This window comes from Pristiophorus japonicus, chromosome 3 (assembly GCF_044704955.1).
Source record: "Pristiophorus japonicus isolate sPriJap1 chromosome 3, sPriJap1.hap1, whole genome shotgun sequence".
Taxonomy (NCBI): Eukaryota; Metazoa; Chordata; class Chondrichthyes; family Pristiophoridae; genus Pristiophorus; species Pristiophorus japonicus.
The window spans coordinates 91911658-91930236 of NC_091979.1; the positions used below are offsets into that span (position 1 = coordinate 91911658).

Below are 18579 nucleotides of genomic sequence, written 5' to 3' on the forward strand. Positions count from 1 at the left end.
AGGACTTCTCCAGGATGCCCACAGTTTGCTGCATCTTTGCATTGGATTCGTATTCTCGTCGCCAGTTATTGTGTTCCTAACACAGATGAGGCTGCACACAGGGAGGTTAAAGTAACAGTGACCTCAGTCTTTAATAAGACACTTCAGAGTGATGAACAGGCCTTAGAGGCAGGCTTATATACAGTGCTCCCAAGGAATACTGGGATCCCTTGGTACTTCAGGGGATGTACTCCCTGGTGACGGAACATGGGAGTGCATGCTTTACAGATACACAACATCTGCGAGACCGGAGAAGTGGTGCAGGAGGGATGGCTTCTGATTCTTGGGACATTGGGACCAGTTCTGGGCAGAAGGGACCTGCACAAGTCAGACGGGTTGCACATGAACAGGGCTGGGACCAATGTCCTTGCAGGTAGATTAACTGGTGCTGTAGGAGAGGGTTATGTTAGGGCATAAAATGGCCGCCGGGTGGCAGCTCCCTAGGGTGCTCCCCTGCCAAATCAACTTCCATCTTCTGCCATCTGATAACTTTCCACACTCAACCTCCCCCCTCCCACTGGCTAAACTTCCCCTAGCCCCAATAGACCCTAATAGGGGGTGCATTCTCTTAAATCTTTACCCTAAACCCTAATCCTGACACGTTCAGTCTACCTCAGGTTTCCCTCCAAACCTCCACACCACCCATCGGCGCCGACGACCGGACTACCAGCAACGACCCAGTCTCCTGCAACCGGGCCCTGGACCAGGACCTCTTCCCCCCTTCGACGACCTCCTCCTTCGACGTCGAGTCAGTTACCCCATCTTATCCTCAACGACGCCCAGCAAGCCAGGTGAGCCGCCGACCAGGCGATTGCGCCTCCAGCCTTCCAGTGGCGATCGGGGTCCCCCCCAACGGCGACCAGGTCCCCTCCAACATTAACCGGGCCCCCTCCAGCTGCGATTGCATCCCCTCCAATGTCGACTGGGCCCCCTCCAGCGGCGATCGGGCTCCTTCCAACGTCGACCGGGCCCCCTCCAGCGGCAACCGGGCCCCCTCCAGCAGCAACCGGATCCCCTCCAGTGGCGATCGGGACCCTTCCAGGGACGGTAGATGTTCCTCTCCTCCACGACAGTGTCTGGGCCTCTCCTCCACGACGGTGTCTGGGCCTCTCCTCCACGACGGTGTCTGGGCCTCTCCTCCACGACAGTGTCTGGGCCTCTCCTCCACGACGGTGTCTGGGCCTCTCCTCCACGATGGTGTATGGGCCTCTCCTCCACGACGGTGTATGGGCCTCCTCCCCTTCTGCGATGGCTGGACCTCTCCTTCTCCACTGGTGACCATTTCCTCAATGGCGACCAGGTCTCCTCCTACTCTGCAATGGCGGTTGGCCTCTCCTCCTCCTTTAGTGATGACTGGACCTCTCCTTCCCCACTGGTGACCTGGCCTCTTCTCCTCCAGCACGTGGTGAGCAACTTTAGCGGAGGGGAAGTCGTTCACCAAGTTGGATCTAACCTCCGCTTACATGACACAGGAGCTGGCTGAATCTTCGAAAAGATTGACATGCATCAACATGCTCAAAGGACTGTTTATATACCACACGTGCCCTTTTGGGATTCGCTCGGCTGCTGCTATCTTCCAGAGGAACATGGAGAGTCTACTGAAATCGGTTCCACGCACCATTGTGTTTCAAGACGACATCCTGATCACCGGTTGTGACACCACCGAACAACTGCACAACCTGGAAGTGGCCCTATACAGTCAGCGCCTCACAGCTAGCCTGGTGTGCCATGATGACCCCGAGACGCAGAATGCCCACAACATTTGGTCTACCCTCCAGGCCTCCAAAACCAATGCCCAAAAAGAGACGCTCGGTCACTCGACCAGGAAACACCAGGATTGGCTTGATGAGAATGATCAGGAAATCCAAAAGCTAATAGATCGCAAACGCAGGGCATTTCTGAGCCGTAAGCAACAACGCAACTCCGGAGCAGCAAAACAGCATTACAGAAGCCTCAAGGCTGAGGTCCAACAAAAAACCCAGGACCTAAAGAACAGGTGGTGGATGGAGAAAGCACAGGAGACACATCAGCTGGCTGACAGCCATAACGTGCGAGGATTCTTCATCGCAGTCAAGGCCACCTACGGTCCTAACACCCAAGGCCCCACCCCACTGCTGGCCAAGAATGGGGAAACACTCATCAAAGACACCGAGGCAGTCAGGGCCCGCTGGAAGGAGCACTTCGAAGATCTCCTCAACCGAGACTCTGCCTTTGACTCGAGTGTTCTCGACTCCATCCCGTAGCATGCTACTCGCCACCACTCAGTAAAACACCAACATTGCACGAGGTAGAAAAAGCCATAAGACAGCTTAAAAACAACAAGGCTTCGGGAGCGGATGGAATCCCTGCCGAGGCACTGAAGTATTGCGGAGAGCCACTACTGGCACGAATACATGACCTCATCTCTCTCACCTGGAGGGAGGAGAGCATGCCGAGAGATCTCAGAGATGCAGTGATCGTGACCATTTTTTTTAAATGGGACAAGACCGACTGCAGCAACTACAGAGGAATCTCCCTGATATCAGCCACTAGGAAAGTCGGCGCTAGAGTCCTCCTCAACCGTCTTCTCCCTGTGGCCGAGGAACTTCTCCCAGAGTCACAAAGCAGACGAAGCATGGATTCATGAAGGGGAAATCATGTTTAACTAACTTACTGGAATTCTTTGAGGATATAACGAGCATGGTGGATAGAGGTGTACCGATGGATGTGGTGTATTTAGATTTCCAAAAGGCATTCGATAAGTGGCCACACAAAAAGTTATTGCAGAAGATAAAGGTACGCGGAGTCAGAGGAAATGTATTAGCATGGATAGAGAATTGACTGGCTAACAGAAAGCAGAGAGTCGGGATAAATGGGTCCTTTTCGGGTTGGAAATCGGTGGTTAGTGGTGTGCCACAGGGATCGGTGCTGGGACCACAACTGTTTACAATATACATAGATGACCTGCAAGAGGGGACAGAGTGTAGTGTAACAAAATTTGCAGATGACACAAAGATTAGTGGGAAAGCGGGTTGTGTAGAGGACACAGAGAGGCTGCAAAGAGATTTGGATCGGTTAAGCGAATGGGCTAAGGTTTGGCAGATGGAATACAATGTCGGAAAGTGTGAGGTCATCCACCTTGGGGAAAAAAAACAGGAAAAGGGAATATTATTTGAATGGGGATAAATTACAACATGCTGAGGTGCAGAGAGACCTGGGGATCCTTGTGCGTGAATCCCAAAAAGTTAGTTTGCAGGTGCAGCAGATAATCAGGAAGGCGAATGGAATGTTGGCCTTCATTGCGAGAGGGATGGAGTACAAAAGCAGTGAGGTCCTGCTGCAACTGTATAGGGTATTGGTGAGGCCGCACCTGGAGTACTGCGTGCAGTTTTGGTCACCTTACTTAAGGAAGGATATACTGGCTTTGGAGGGGATACAGAGACGATTCACTAGGCTGATTCCGGAGATGAGGGGGTTACCTTATGATGATAGATTGAGTAGACTGGGTCTTTACTCGTTGGAGTTCAGAAGGATGAGGGGTGATCTTATAGAAACATTTAAAATAATGAAAGGGATAGACAAGATAGAGGCAGAGAGGTTGTTTCCACTGGTCGGGGAGACTAGAACTAGGGGACACAGCCTCAAAATATGGGGGAGCCAATTTAAAACCGAGTTGAGAAGGAATTTCTTCTCCCAGAGGGTTGTGAATCTGTGGAATTCTCTGCCCAAGGAAGCAGTTGAGGCTAGCTCATTGAATGTATTCAAGTCACAGATAGATAGATTTTTAACCAATAAGGGAATTAAGTGTTACGGGGAGAGGACGGGTAAGTGGAGCTGAGTCCACGGCCAGATCAGCCATGATCTTATTGAATGGCGGAGCAGGCTCGAGGGGCTAGATGGCCTACTCCTGTTCCTAATTCTTATGTTCTTATGTTCTTATTTTGTCCCCTTCAGGGCACAATAGACATGATTTTTGCAGCGCGACAACTGCAGGAAAAATGCAGGGAACAGCACCAGCCCTTATACATGGCCTTCTTCGACCTTACAAAGGCCTTTGACACCGTCCACTGCGAGGGTCTATGCAGCATCCTCCTCCGTTTCAGATGCACCCAAAAGTTCGTCACCATCCGCCGCCTCCTCCATGACGACATGCAGGCCGTGATCCTTACCAACAGATCCGTTACAGACCCAATCCACGCCCGGACCAGGGTCAAACAGGGCTGTATCATACGCCCAAACCCTCTTCTCAATCTTCCTCGCTGCCATGCTCCACCTCACAATCAACAAGCTCCCTGCTGGAGTGGAACTAAACTACAGAACCAGCGGGAAGCTATTCAAACTTCGTCATCTCCAGGCCAGGTCCAAGACCACCCCAACCTCTGTCGTCAAGCTACAGTATGCGGACGACGCCTACGTCTGCGCAGATACAGAGGCTGAACTCCAAGTCATAGTCAACGTATTTACTGAGGCATATGAAAGCATGGATCTTACGCTAAACATCCGTAAGACAAAGTCCTCCACCAACCTGTTCCCGCCGCTCAGCACTGCCCCCCCCCCCCCCAGTCATCAAGATCCACAGCGTGTTCCTGGACAATGTGGACCATTTCCCATACCTCGGGAGCCTCTTATCAACAAGAGCAGATATTGCCGACAAAATTGAACACCGCCTCCAATGCACCAGTGCAGCCTTCGGCCACCTAAGGAAAAGAGTGCTCGAAGACCAGGCCCTCAAATCTGCCATTAAGCTCATGGTCTACAGGGCTGTAGTAATATCTGTTAAGTATGGAAGAACTCCACAAGACTGAGTACTGTGAGCTAAAACTGATGTGACCTTAGTCTCTTTAATATAACTCCAGAGTGCCTAAGCAGCATAGCAGACAACCTTTTATATTCCCTTGCACGAGGTGTGCAGGTGACCCTTGGGCCTCCAACAGTTGCACCCTCCGATGGCAAGTCTTACACAGTTACAATGTTTCCATACATAACATCACTCCCCGCCAAAGTCTTTGATACAAATTATTTACAAGTTGAGATGATCCAGGGCCCTACGCTCCCTGGTTGATCGTCTGAGTTCGAACTCTGGCATGGATGAGTTGGTCGTCTGAGTTCAAACTCTGGCATGGATGAGTTGGTTGGACCATTGCTGTACTGCGGCGCGGTTGGTCTGACAGGGCTGTTGGAAATGGTAGGTTCATCCTCTTGATTGACAGTGAGGTCAATTGCTGGTTGAGTGTGTGTTGGTGGATTGATGATGGTGATGTCCTCTTCAGGTTGCTCCTGGTTGTCGGTGAACCATAGTTTGGTCTGATCCAAATGCTTTCTGCACGTTTGTCCATTCAATAGTTTGACTATAAACACTCTACTCCCCTCCTTGGCCAAGACAGTGCCAGCGACCTATTTAGGACCATGACCGTAATTAAGGACAAACTCAGGGTCGTTAACATCAATGTCACACGATACAGCCATGCGATCGTGGTTCATGTTTTGCCGGTGACGCCGGGTTTCCACATGATCATTTCGATCCGGGTGGACTAAGGAGAGCCTGGTTTTGAGTGCTCTCTTCATTAATAATTCTGCAGGGGGATCCTCAGTGAGTGAGTGGGGTCACATCCAGTAGCTGAGCAGAACCCGATATAAGCGGGTCTGCAAGGAGCCTTCCGTCACGTGTTTCAAGCTCTGCTTGATAGTTTGGCCTGCCCATTCCGCTTGACCGTTGGATGCGGGCTTAAACGGGGCAGACCTGACATGCTTGATGCCATTGCGGGTCATAAACTCGTTGAATTCTGAGCTGGTGAAATGCGGTCTATTGTCACTGACAAGGATGTCGGGCAAGCCATGGGTGGCGAACATAGCCCAGAGGCTTTCAATGGTGGCAGTGGATGTGCTGGATGACATGATTACGCATTCAATCCATTAAGAGTAAGCATCCACTACAACTAAAAACATCTTTCTGAGAATGGGGCCAGCAAAATCTACTTGGAGGGCCATGACCACAGACTCAATGGAGCCTCCCTTGGTGCATTGCTCAATTGTGAGAACGTGTTGCACTGGTGTACACATGACTCTAAATCCGAGTCAATGCCGGGCCACCAAACATGCGACCTGCCTATAGCCTTCATCATGACTATGCCTGGGTGGGTATTTTGTAGGTAGCGTATAAACGTTTCCCTGCCTTTTTTTGACAAAACCATGTGATTACCCCATAAGAGACAATCTGACTGTATGGACATTTCACCTTTGCGTCGGTGAAATGGCTTAATTTCATCTTGCATTTCCCTGGGAACGGCCGACCACCTCCCATTGAGGACGCAACTTTTTACAAGTGATAGCACAGGATCCTGGCTGGTCCAGGTCCGGATCTGGCGAGCAGTGACGGGTGACCCCTCGCTCTCAAAAGCATCCATGACCAGAAGCAAGTCTGCAGGCTGTGCCATTTCCACCCCGGTAGTGGGCAATGGTAGCCGACTGAGGGCATCAGCACAGCTCTCCGTGCCTGATCTGTGGCAGATAACATCGTCATAGATGGACAATGTTAGTGCCCATCTTTGGATGCGGGATGAAGCATTGGTGTTTATACCTTTGCTTTCTGAAAACAGCGAAATGAGCGGTTTGTGGTCGGTTTCAAGCTCAAACTGAAGTCCAAATAGGTATTGGTACATTTTCTTAACCCCAAATACACATGCTAACGCCTCTTTCTCGACCATACTGTAGACTCTTTCAGCTTTAGACAGACTCCTAGACGTGTATGCAACCGGTTGTAGTTTGCCCAATACATTGGTTTGCTGTAACGCACAGCCGACCCCGTACGAAGATGTATCACAAGCTAGCACTAATCATTTGCACGGGTCATACAGTACAAGTAACTTATTAGAACAAAGTAGGTTTCTGGCCTTCTCAAAGGCTGTCTCTTGATATTTACCCCAAACCCAGTCATCACCCTTATGTAGCAACATGTGCAACAGTTCCAGCAAAGTGCTTAACCCAGGTAGAAAGTTACCAAAATAGTTGAGGAGTCTCAGGAACGAACGCAGCTCCGTCACATTCTGTGGTCTGGGTGCATTCTTGATGGCCTCTGTCTTTGACGTGGTTCCGAACCAGCGTTCACAACTCTATATATGTCTTCTCCACTGGTTTCTCCAGTGCTAACAGATTCTTGATGAGGCCGTATATTGTGGACCCACACACGGTGAGGAGAATCACCCTGCGCTTGATCGCTTTATCATCGCCATCCAGCTCGTTGGCCACGAATTACTGGTTGAGATGCTCAACAAAGGCTTTCCAATCATCACCCTGTACAAATCTCTCTAAAATACCAATGGTAGCCATGACCACGTGAAAGTTCATAATCTATTACTCGTCACCAATTGTTAAGTATGGAAGAACTCCACAAGACTGAGTACTGTGAGCTAAAACTGATGTGACCTTAGTCTCTTTAATACAACTCCAGAGTGCCTAAGTAGCATGGCAGACAACCTTTTATACTCCCTTGCACAATGTGTGCAGGTGACCCTTGGGCCTCCAACAGTTGCGTACACTGGTGGCAAGTCTTACACAGTTACAATGTTTACATACATAAATATACCTGCCCTCCTGTATGGCTCAGAGACATGGACTATGTACAGTAGACACATCAAGTCACTGGAGAAATACCACCAACGATGTCTCCGCAAGATCCTACAAATCCCGACAGATGCACCAACGTTAGTATCCTCGACCAGGCCAACATCCCCAGTATTGATGCATTGACCACACTTGATCAGCTCCGCTGGGCAGGCCACACTGTTCACATGCTAGACACAAGATTCCCAAAGCAAGCGCTCTATTCGGAACTCCTTCATGGCAAACGAGCCAAAGGTGGGCAGAGGAAACATTACAAGGACACCCTCAAAGCCTCCCTGATAAAGTGCAACATCCCCACTGACACCTGGGAGTCCCTGGCCAAAGACCGCCCTAAGTGGAGGAAGTGCATCCGGGAGGGCGCTGAGCACCTCGAATCTCATCACCGAAAGCATGCAGAAATCAAGTGCAGGCAGCAGAAAGAGCGTGCGGCAAACCAGTCCCACCCACCCTTTCCCTCAACGACTATCTGTCCCACCTGTGACAGGGACTTTGGTTGTCGTATTGGACTGTTCAACCACCTAAGGACTCATTTTTAAAGTGGAAACAAGTCTTCCTCGATTCCGAGGGACTGCCTATGATGGCAGGGGCAGGGGCACAAGGATGCAACAGTAGAGAGGAGAGAAAACCTGATGGAACAAACAGCGACAGAACAAATTATTAGTGTAGAAAGAGCAGGAATTAGATGGAAGTAAAAAAAGCAAAGCCGACTAGAGTGATGTTGGAATGCATTTGTGTTAATACGAGGAGTGTTACAAATGAGGTTGATGAGCTAATCACACGGAGTTATGATATAATGGCTATGACAGAGACCTATCTTCAAAATAGGCAGCAATAAGAACTAGACATTCCTGACTACAACGTAGTCAGCAGGGATAGGGAAGGAAAAACGAAAGGCGGTGGGGTGGGGATGGGGGGCGTGGTCGGCAGTAATGATCAAGGATAATATTACAGTTCTACACAGGGATGACATGTTGGAGGGTTCAAAACTGAATCTATTTGGTTAGTTTTAAGGAACAGAAAAGGAGCTCTTACATTGGCCCAGAATTTGTGGTCAGCAGCAAAGCGAAGGCATTCGCTGCTGGCCCCGAAGTACGCTTCACACAAGGATCTTGCAATCCCTGTGTCGAGAACTTTGAATTTTCCGACCTTCAATTCAAATCAACAGAATATAGTTATGCAAAATGCTGTGACGTCAACAGGCTGTCTCAGCAGCGAAACAAAATGCAGAATTCTCATAGACAGCGATCAAGGAAGTGAGTAAGTTTCTAAAATTCTAAGGGGTCAAAATTGGTTATCATCCCGGTTGGGGGCAGTAACCTCTCCGGGCCCGGACATTCTGTATCCGGCACAGAAGTCCCGCCCGGAAACAAAATTGAGGTTACCACCCCCACATAAAGTGGAGCGCAAAGTCGCTCGCTCCACTTCCTTTTGGAGCAGGATCGGGGGTGCTACCCGGGCTCATCGTGTAGCGCTATGTGGCCTAACAATGATGCATCTCAACGTCCCTCTCCTTCCGTTAAAGGGGAAGGATGCAGTGAGCTCTGCAGGCCCTTTGATGGCCTCCACTGGACCACCAGGGCAAACGGTTGCCGTGGTCGCAGCCTGGCACTGAAACAGAGTGCCGTGCCGACCCAGGCGAAAACACTTTTGCGCCCATTAGCACCCCCCGGACGCGCTAACAGCAGGCACACAATAGAGGAATTTTGGCCCCTAACTTTTTAAAAATGTTAGAGAGGGGAAAACAAAGCTCTCACATATGGAAAAGCCAAACCTGAATTAAAGATGGAAAAACTTTCTTTTTAATTACCTTTTTTTTGGAAAAGTTTAGAAAATATTGTAATGTTTATTAAAATGGACAAATTTCACACGGCACAAAATTAAAATTTGTTTTCCAGACCCTTAACATTTCCTTAGCAGTAATAATGCTGTTAAAACCCAAGTTATACCCAATCTCTCGAGATCTAAATTTTTGTGGGGAATTTAACAGCGTACTTACTGCGGAAGAGCCGAAGTTTGCATTAGTTTCCCTGATTTGGCTCATGACTCACATTGCAGGCTCTTTGAGGGGGGAGGGCACAGCGCAGCCTGTTTCAGAGTTCTCAATGACAGACTGCAACTTCATGCGCCAACTCCAGAAGTTGCAGTCAATTTCAAAGGCAGAATGACAGCGAACGTTGCCAGTTTGGCGTCACCCTGACGGCAAATTCCGAGCCATTGTTCGGTATTTACAACAGACCCCCAAATAATGAGAAGGAGCTGGAGGAGCAAATTTAAAAGAAATTTTAAAATAAGAGTATTGAATAGTAGGGGACCTTAATTACCAAGACTGCGGATAAAACAGAGTAAAGGGCAAGGAAGGTGTAGAGTTCCGAAAATCTGTACAGGAGAACTGTATTAATCAGTATGTTTCTAGCCCAACAAAGGAGGAAGCAGTGCTCGATCTAGTTCTGGGTAATGAAGTAGGGCAAGTGGTGTGCGTTTCAATGGGAGAACATCTGGGTAATAGTGATCATACTATAATTATGGAAACAGAAAAAAAAATTCAATGGTGAAAATACCCAAATGGAAAATAGTCAATTTCAGTGATTTGAGAATGAATCTAGCACAGGTGGATTGGAAACAGAGATTCGCCAAGAAAGAGTAAACGTGCAATGGCAGCTCTTCAAGGCGGAGGTAGCTCGGGTATAAACCATGCATATTCTCATAAGGAGAAAAGATGGGACATCCAAAGCTAGAGTTTCCTGGATGGCAAAGGCAATAAAGATTAAAATAAAACAGATAAAGGTTTATGACAAATGTCAGGTAGAAAATACAGTTGAGAACCATGCAGAATACAGAGAGTGCAGGTGGAAAGTGGAAAAGTATATAAGATGGGCAAAGAAAGAGTATGAGAAAATATTAGCAGGTAACATAAAAAGGAGCGTGTTATATATGTAAACATGTGTTTACTCTGTACAGCCACCAGAGGGCTCATCCCCTGGAGTCCCAAGGGAATCCCATAACGGGTTGGAGAGGCACTCTGGAGACCTGCAATAAAAGACAACGGTCACACTTTACTTTGAGCTCACAGTGTTCAGTCTAACTCTTTCTCCATACATAACAGCTGGCAACGAGACATAGATAGCGAACCCAAAGATGCAGTGAACAGTGGGCATCCTGGATAAATTCTCGGATGGAGATGATTGGGAAACTTTTGTGGAGCGACTCGACCAATACTTTGTGGCCAACGAGCTAGATGGGGAAGAGAATTCTGCCAAACGAAGGGCGATCCTCCTCACCATCTGTGGGGCACCAATGTATGGCCTCATGAAGAATCTGCTCACTCCAGCGAAACCCACGGAGAAGTCATACGATGATTTGTGCACACTGGTCCGAGAGCATTTGAACCCGAAGGAAAGCGTTCTGATGGCGAGGTACCAGTTCTACACCAACAAAACGTCTGAAGGCCAGGAAGTGGCGAGTTATGTCGCCGAGCTAAGACGTCTTGCAGGACATTGCGAATTTGAAGGACATTTGGAGCATAAGCTCCGAGACTTTTTCATACTTGGCATTGGCCACGAAACCATACTTTGCAAACTTTTGACTGCAGAGACTCCAACCTTGAGTAAGGCCATAGCGATAGCCCAGGCGTTCATTGCCACCAGTGACAATACGAAGCAAATCTCTCAGCATACAAGTGCTGCTACAAGTACTGTGATCAAAGTGATGTTGTTTTCGAATCGTAACGTACAGGGCAAGTCACACATGCCTGCAGCTGCACGTCTACAGATGTCTGAGTCCACCATCAAGGGTGATGAATGCAAGGCCATTAATACCTTGTTGGCGCTGCGGGGGTGATCATCATTTCCATTCATGACGATTCAAAGGGTACATTTGCAATGACTGTGGAACAATGGGACACCTCCAACGTATGTGCAAGCGAGCTGCTAAGCCTATTAAACCTGCAAACCACCACGTTGCAGAGGAGGACAGATCCACAGAGGATTACGACAAACCAGAGCCTGTTGAACTAAATGGACTCCCGGTGTCAATGGAGCTGGACATGGGCGAAAGGCAGTCCATCATGGGCAAAAAGACTTTCGAAATATTGTGGTGCAACAAGGCCTCAAGGCCAGTCTTAACTCCAGTTCACTCGAAACTAAGAACTTACACAACAGAACTGATTCCCGTAATCGGCAGTGCTATCGTAAAGGTCTCCTACGATGGAGCGGTGCACAAGCTACCACTCTGGGTGGTACCGGGCGATGGTCCCACGCTGCTCGGTAGGAGCTGGCTGGGAAAGATACGCTGGAACTGGGACGATGTCCGAGCGCTATTGCCCACTGATGACACGTCATGTGCCCAGGTCTTAAACAAATTTCCTTCGCTGTTCGAACCAGGCATCGGGAAATTCAAAGGAGCAAAAGTGCAGATCCACCAAATTCCAGGGGCGCGACCCATCTATCACAAGGCGAGAGCAGTACCGTACATGATGAGAGAAAGGGTAGAGATCGAGCTAGACCAGCTGCAAAGAGAGGGCATCATTTCCACGATCGAGTTCAACGAGTGGGACAGTCCTATCATCCCAGTCCTCAAGGGAGAGGGCACCGTCAGAACCTGTGGCGATTACAAAGTAACTATCAATCGTTTCTCCCTGCAGGACCAATACCCACTACCAAAAGCCAACGACCTCTTGGCGGGAGGAAAGACGTTCATGAAGCTGGATCTGACTTCAGCCTACATGACGCAGGAACTGGAGGAATCATCAAAGGCCCTCACCTGCATCAACATGCACAAAGGTCTTTTTATTTAAAACAGATGCCCATTTGGAATTCGATCAGCGGCGGCGATATTCCAGAGAAACATGGAAAGTTTACTGAAGTCAGTCCCACACACCGTGGTCTTCCAGGACGACATCTTGGTCACAGGTCGGAACACAGTTGAGCATCTGCAGAACCTGGAGGAGGTTCTTTGTCGACTCAACCGCATGGGGCTCAGGTTAAAATGCTCGAAGTGCGTTTTCCTGGCATCTGAAATGGAGTTCTTGAGAAGGAGGATTGCAGCGGACGGCATCAGACCAACCAACGCAAAGACGGAGGCAATTGAGAACGCACCGAGGCCACAGAACATGACAGAACTGCGGTTGTTTCTGGGACTCCTGAGCTACTTTGGTATCTTCTTACCGGGTCTCAGCACAGAGTTAGAACCACTGCATGTCTTATTACGAAAAGGGGATGAATGGGTTTGGTGCAAAAGCCAAGAAAATGCCTTTGTAAAAGCGAGAAAATTGTTATGCTCAAACAAATTGCTTGTGTTGTATGATCCATGTAAGCGTTTGGTACTATCATGTGATGCGTTGTCATATGACATCGGGTGTGTATTGCAACAAGCTAATGGTTTCAGAAAACTGCAACTGGTTGCTTATGCATCCAGGAGTCTGTCTGAGGCTGAGAGAGCCTACAGCATGATTGAGAAAGTAGCATTAGCATGTGCATATGGGGTAAAGAAAATGCATCAATACCTGTTTGGGCTAAAATTCGAATTGGAAACTGACCATAAGCCACTAATATCCCTGTTTTCTGAAAGTAAAGGGATAAATACCAATGCATCGGCCCGCATCCAGAGATGGGCGCTGACGTTGTCCGCATACAACAACGCCATCCGCCACACGCCAGGCACAGAAAATTGCGCTGATGCTCTCAGTAGACTGCCATTGCCCACCACGGCGGTCGAAATGGCGCAGCCCGCAGATTTAGCCATGTTTATGGAAGCATTCGAGAGTGAGCAATCACCCGTCACTGCCCGGCAGATCAAAACCTGGACAAGCCAGGACCCCTTATTATCCCTAGTCAAAGGCTGTGTGCTTCCAGTGTCCCAGTGGAAATGCAGGAAGAGATAAAGCCGTTCCAGTGGCGCAAAGATTAAATGTCTATACAGGCAGACTGCCTTCTGTGAGGCAATCGAATAGTGGTTCCCAAGAAAGGCAGAGACACCTTCATCAATGACCTCCACAGTACCCGCCCAGGCATTGTAATGATGAAAGCGATAGCCAGATCCCACGTGTGGTGATCCGGTATCGATGGGGACTTAGAGTCCTGCGTTCACAGATGTAATACATGCTCACAGTTAAGCAATGTAACCAGGGAGGCGCCGCTAAGTTTATGGTCTTGATCTTCCAAACCATGGTCTAGGGTACACTTCGACTGTGCAGGCCTGTTCTTGGGAAAATGTTCCTTATGGTTGTAGATGCATACTTCAAGTGGCTTGAATGTGAGATAATGTCGGCTAGCACGTCCGCTGCCACTACTGGAAGCCTGCGGGCCATATTTGCCACACATGGCCTACCCGATGTCCTGGTGAGTGACAACGGGCCATGTTTCAGCAGTGCTGAGTTCAAAGAATTCATGACCTGTAATGGGATAAAACATGTCACATCTGCCCCATTTAAACCAGCATCCAATGGTCGGGCAAAGAGAGAAGTGCAAACCATCAAGCAATGCTTGAAGAGTGTAACTGAAGGCTCACTGCAGACTCGCCTATCCCGAGTCCTGCTTAGCTACCTCACGAGACCCCACTCGCTCACTAGGATCCCACCTGCTGAACTGCTCATGAAAAGAGCACTTAAGACAAGGCTCTTGTTAGTTCACCCTGATCGACATGAACAGCTAGAGAGCAGGTGGCTTCAACAAAGTGCATACCATGATAGCACAAATGTGTCACGCGAGATTGAAATCAATGATCCTGTATTTGTACTGAATTATGGACAAGGTCCCAAGTGGCTTCCCGGCAATGTCATGGCCAAAGAGTGGAGCAGGGTGCTTCGGGTCTGACTTTCAAATGGACTCATTCACCAGAAACACTTGGACCAAATCAAACTCAGATTCACACACTATCCTGAGCAACCCACCTTGGACCCTACCTTTTTTGATCCCCCAACATATACACCAGTAGCAACCGACACCACGGTTAACCACGAAGCAGAACCCATCATCCACAGCAGCCCAGCAGGATCCAACACACCAGGCAGCCCAGCAAGACCAGCTGCACAGCAGCCCAGCGAGGACCCAACAAATGATTCAACAATACCAGCTTTCACACCGAGACGATCAACCAGGGCAAGAAGGGCCCCAGATCGACTCATATTGTAAATAGTTACACTATTGACTTTTGGGGGGAATGTTGTTATATATGTAAACTTGTGTTAACTCTGTACAGCCACCAGAGGACTCATCCCCTGGAGTCCCAAGGGATCCCATAATCCCTTGGGAGCACAGGTATTTAAGGAGGCCTCACAGATTGGAGGGGCACTCTGGAGATCTGCAATAAAAGACTAAGGACACACTTTACTTTAGGCTCACAGTGTTCAGTCTGACTCTTTCTCCATACATAACAGAACCCACAAATGTTTTATTATCTTATACGGGCTGAAATTGCCCCTTTCCTTAAAGCCTCTTATCATCGGAAAGCGGCGGCCATGCTGCACAGTGCATGCTCGCCAACTTTTGATGTAATGGCCGCCATTATCAAAATTCCACTACTGCGGTATCCCACTCCCCCGCCCCCACTACTGCTTCACTGCTGCTGATCCATTCTAAGTGCATCATCACAGTGGACACCGCCGATGTACCCCCGCAATGGTGAAATTCCACCGTGAAAATCTTCAGCCCGCCAGGCAGTGCCAAAACAAGCTTTTTTGCAGTGGTGCAGTAAGGCTGAGGCAATGGTGGTGTGGCTCCCCTTAAAAGGGAGGGCCTACTGCCCCTGCCACTCCCGCCATGTTTTTTTTTGTCAAATGACTGCCATGTCAGCCCAACAATTATGCCCCAAGGTTCGGCCGGGCTGCCAGCAGGCAGCCTGGCACCCCCTCTTGGGTGCCAGGCAGCTGGCCCGACCGAAGCCCTCCCTGGTGGCCCAGTGGACCAAAGTTAAAACATTGTGGAGGCTCTCCCCTTTAAGTGAAGGGAAGAGCCGTGGTGACGCAGTGCCATCATCACGGCGGTCACTTCACTCCCCATTCCCCAAACTTCCGCCCCTCTGGGGTACTCACCACCCCAACTTACACCCCCATTATGAGCATCTTCCGGTCCGCCTGAAAAAAAAAGAGCGGAATTTCACTCAAGAAGCCACCTCAACCACCGCAGTGGTAAAAACCATAGAAACGGGGTGCGTGCGCCCCGTTTCAGGCGGGGGGCAATTTTGGACCCAGAAAAAATGAAAGGATAGTTAAATGAATGGTGGGGCCGATTAGGGACCAAAATAAATCTTCTTGTGGAGGAGGCAAAGGGCATGACTGAGATTCTAAATAAATACTTTGTACCTATCTTCACAAAAGATTATGTTAATATCATAGTGGAGGAAAGGGGAATAGAGATATTGGATAGTCTGGAGGATGAGACCGGGGAACTAGTAAAGGGGAACATGGAAATGGCATAAACTCTGAACAAATATTTTGTATCAGTCTTTTCGGTAGAGCTCACTAACAATATTCCAACAGTGGATAGTCAAGGGGCTATAGGGGGGAAGGAACTTAACACAATCACAATCACTAAGGAGATGGTACTCAGTTAGAAAATGGTACGAAAGGCAGATAAATCCCCTGGATCTGATGGCTTGCATCCTAGGGTCTTAAGAGAAGTAGCGGCAGGGATAGTGGATGCATTATTTGTAATTTACCAAAATTCTCTGGATTCTGGGGAGGTCCCAGCAGATTGGAAAACTGCAAATGTAATACCCCTATTTAAAAAAGGAGGCAGACAAAAAGCAGGAAACTATAGACCAGTTAGCCTAACATTTGTGGTTGGCAAAATATTGGAGTCCATTATTAAAGAAGCAGTAGCAGGACATTTGGATAAGCAAAATTCAGTCAGGCAGAGTCAGCATGGATTTATGAAGGGGAAGTCATGTTTGACAAATTTGCTGGAGTTCTTTGAGGACGTAATGAAACAGGGTGGATAAAGGGGAACCAGTGGATGTGGTGCATTTGGACTTCCAGAAGGCATTTGACAAGGTGCCACATAAAAGGTTATTGCATAAGATAAAAGTTCACGGGGTTGGGGGTAATATATTAGCATGGATAGAGGATTCGCTAATGAACAGAAAACAGAGAGTCAGAATAAATGGTTCATTCTCTGGTTGGCAACCAGTAACTAGAAGGGTGCCGCAGGGAACAGTACTGGGACCCCAACTATTTACAATCTATATTAACGAATTGGAAGAAGGGACTGAGTGCAATGTAGCCACGTTTGTTGATGATACAAAGATGAGAGGAAAAGCAATGTGTGAGGAGGACACAAACAATCTGCAAAAGAACATCGACAGGCTAAGTTAGTGGGAAAAAATTTGGCAGATGGAGTATAATGTTGGAAAGTGTCATCACCATCATAGAAAGTCGCTCGAATCGAGGATGACTTGCTTCCACGTCAAAAAGTTCACACGTGTTTCAATGAAGGACCTAATATTCCAGGTCCCGAATTATATGTTGAAGGGTGGAAGATATCTGTGTTTGGATTTTTTTAATATGTGGTGACCGTTGCACACCAGCCACCACACGGGCTTGACATACCTAGGTCTTGGTCCAATAGCAAGGGTTAACCAAGACAACTGGAGACTGGCTCTGCTGCACGGACCTAGTGCGCACACATATCGCGGTGTGGGCTGGCCCGTGCTGCCCTTGGGCGCTCGCCTCTCCTGGGCCCCAATCATGTTCCTCTACAATCTCTTGCCGCTCCTTCGCCCCAACCTCGCCGCTTCTTTGCCCCGACCTTGCCGCTCCTGCAGTACCTGCCCAAGCTCCAATCATTGACCCGGACCTTGATGTCAGTCCTTTTCACTGCCGTTGCTCTCCTGCTCCAGCACATGCTGCTCCTTCCGCTCCCCGGCTTGCTCCATTGGTGCACGCAGGCCGGGAGCCATGCAGCCTGCTGGGCTCAGACACCACGCTGCTCCTTCCGCTCCCCGGCCTGCTCCGAAGGTGCTCGCAGGCCGGGGGCCGCGCAAACTCGGAAAGTGTGAGGTCATGCACTTTGGCAGAAAAAAATCAACGAGCAAGTTATGATTTAAATGGAGAAAGATTGCAAAGTGCCGCAGTACAGCAGGACCTGGGGGTACTTGTGCATGAAACACATAAGGATAGTATGCAGGTACTATCAGGAAAGCCAATCTTGGCCTTTATTGCAAAGGGGATGGAGTATAAAAGCAGGGAAGTCTTGCTACAGTTATACAGGGTATTGGTGAGCCCACACCTGGAATACTGCATGCAGTTTTGGTTTCCATATTTACGAAAGAATATGCTTGCTTTGGAGGCAGTTCAGAGAAGGTTCACTAGGTTGATTCCGGGTATAAGGGGGTTGAAATTATGAGGAAAGGTTGAGTAGGTTGGGCCTCTACTCATTGGAGTTCAGAAGAATGAGAGGTGATCTTATCGAAACGTATAAGATTATGAAGAGGCTTGACAAGGTGGATGCAGAGAGGATGTTTCCACTGATGGGGGAGACTAGAACTAGGGGGCATGATCTTAGAATAAGGGGCCGCCCATTTATAACAGAGATGAGGAGAAATTTCTTCTCTCAGAGGGTTGTAAATCTGTGGAATTTGCTGCCTCGGAGAGCTGTGGAACCTGGGACATTGAATACATTATAGACAGAAATAGACAGTTTCTTGAATGATAAGGGGATAAGGGGCTATAGGGAGTGGGTGGGGAAGTGGAGCTGAGTCCATGATCAGATCAGCCATGATCTTATTGAATGGCGAAGCAGGCTCAAGGGACTGTATGGCCTACTCTGGTTCCTATTTCGTATGTTCTTATGTTCTTATGTAATATATTATCCCAATCCCATGAGACCTATTATGTTGTAATAATCTCTTCCGTGGCCCCTTATCGAATGCTTTTTGAAAATCTAAATACATTGCATACACTGTTTCCCCCTTTTCTACCCTGCTACTTACAAATCTAATAGATCTGTC

The 18579-nt window shown here is 48.6% G+C and overlaps 1 protein-coding gene across 1 annotated transcript in view; it reads left to right on the forward strand.

The window, feature by feature from the left end:
- Window positions 1-18579, forward strand: part of LOC139254130 (adenylate cyclase type 10-like) — a 64594-nt gene that overhangs the window by 25633 nt on the left and 20382 nt on the right. The gene's annotated exons all lie outside the window — the stretch shown is intronic.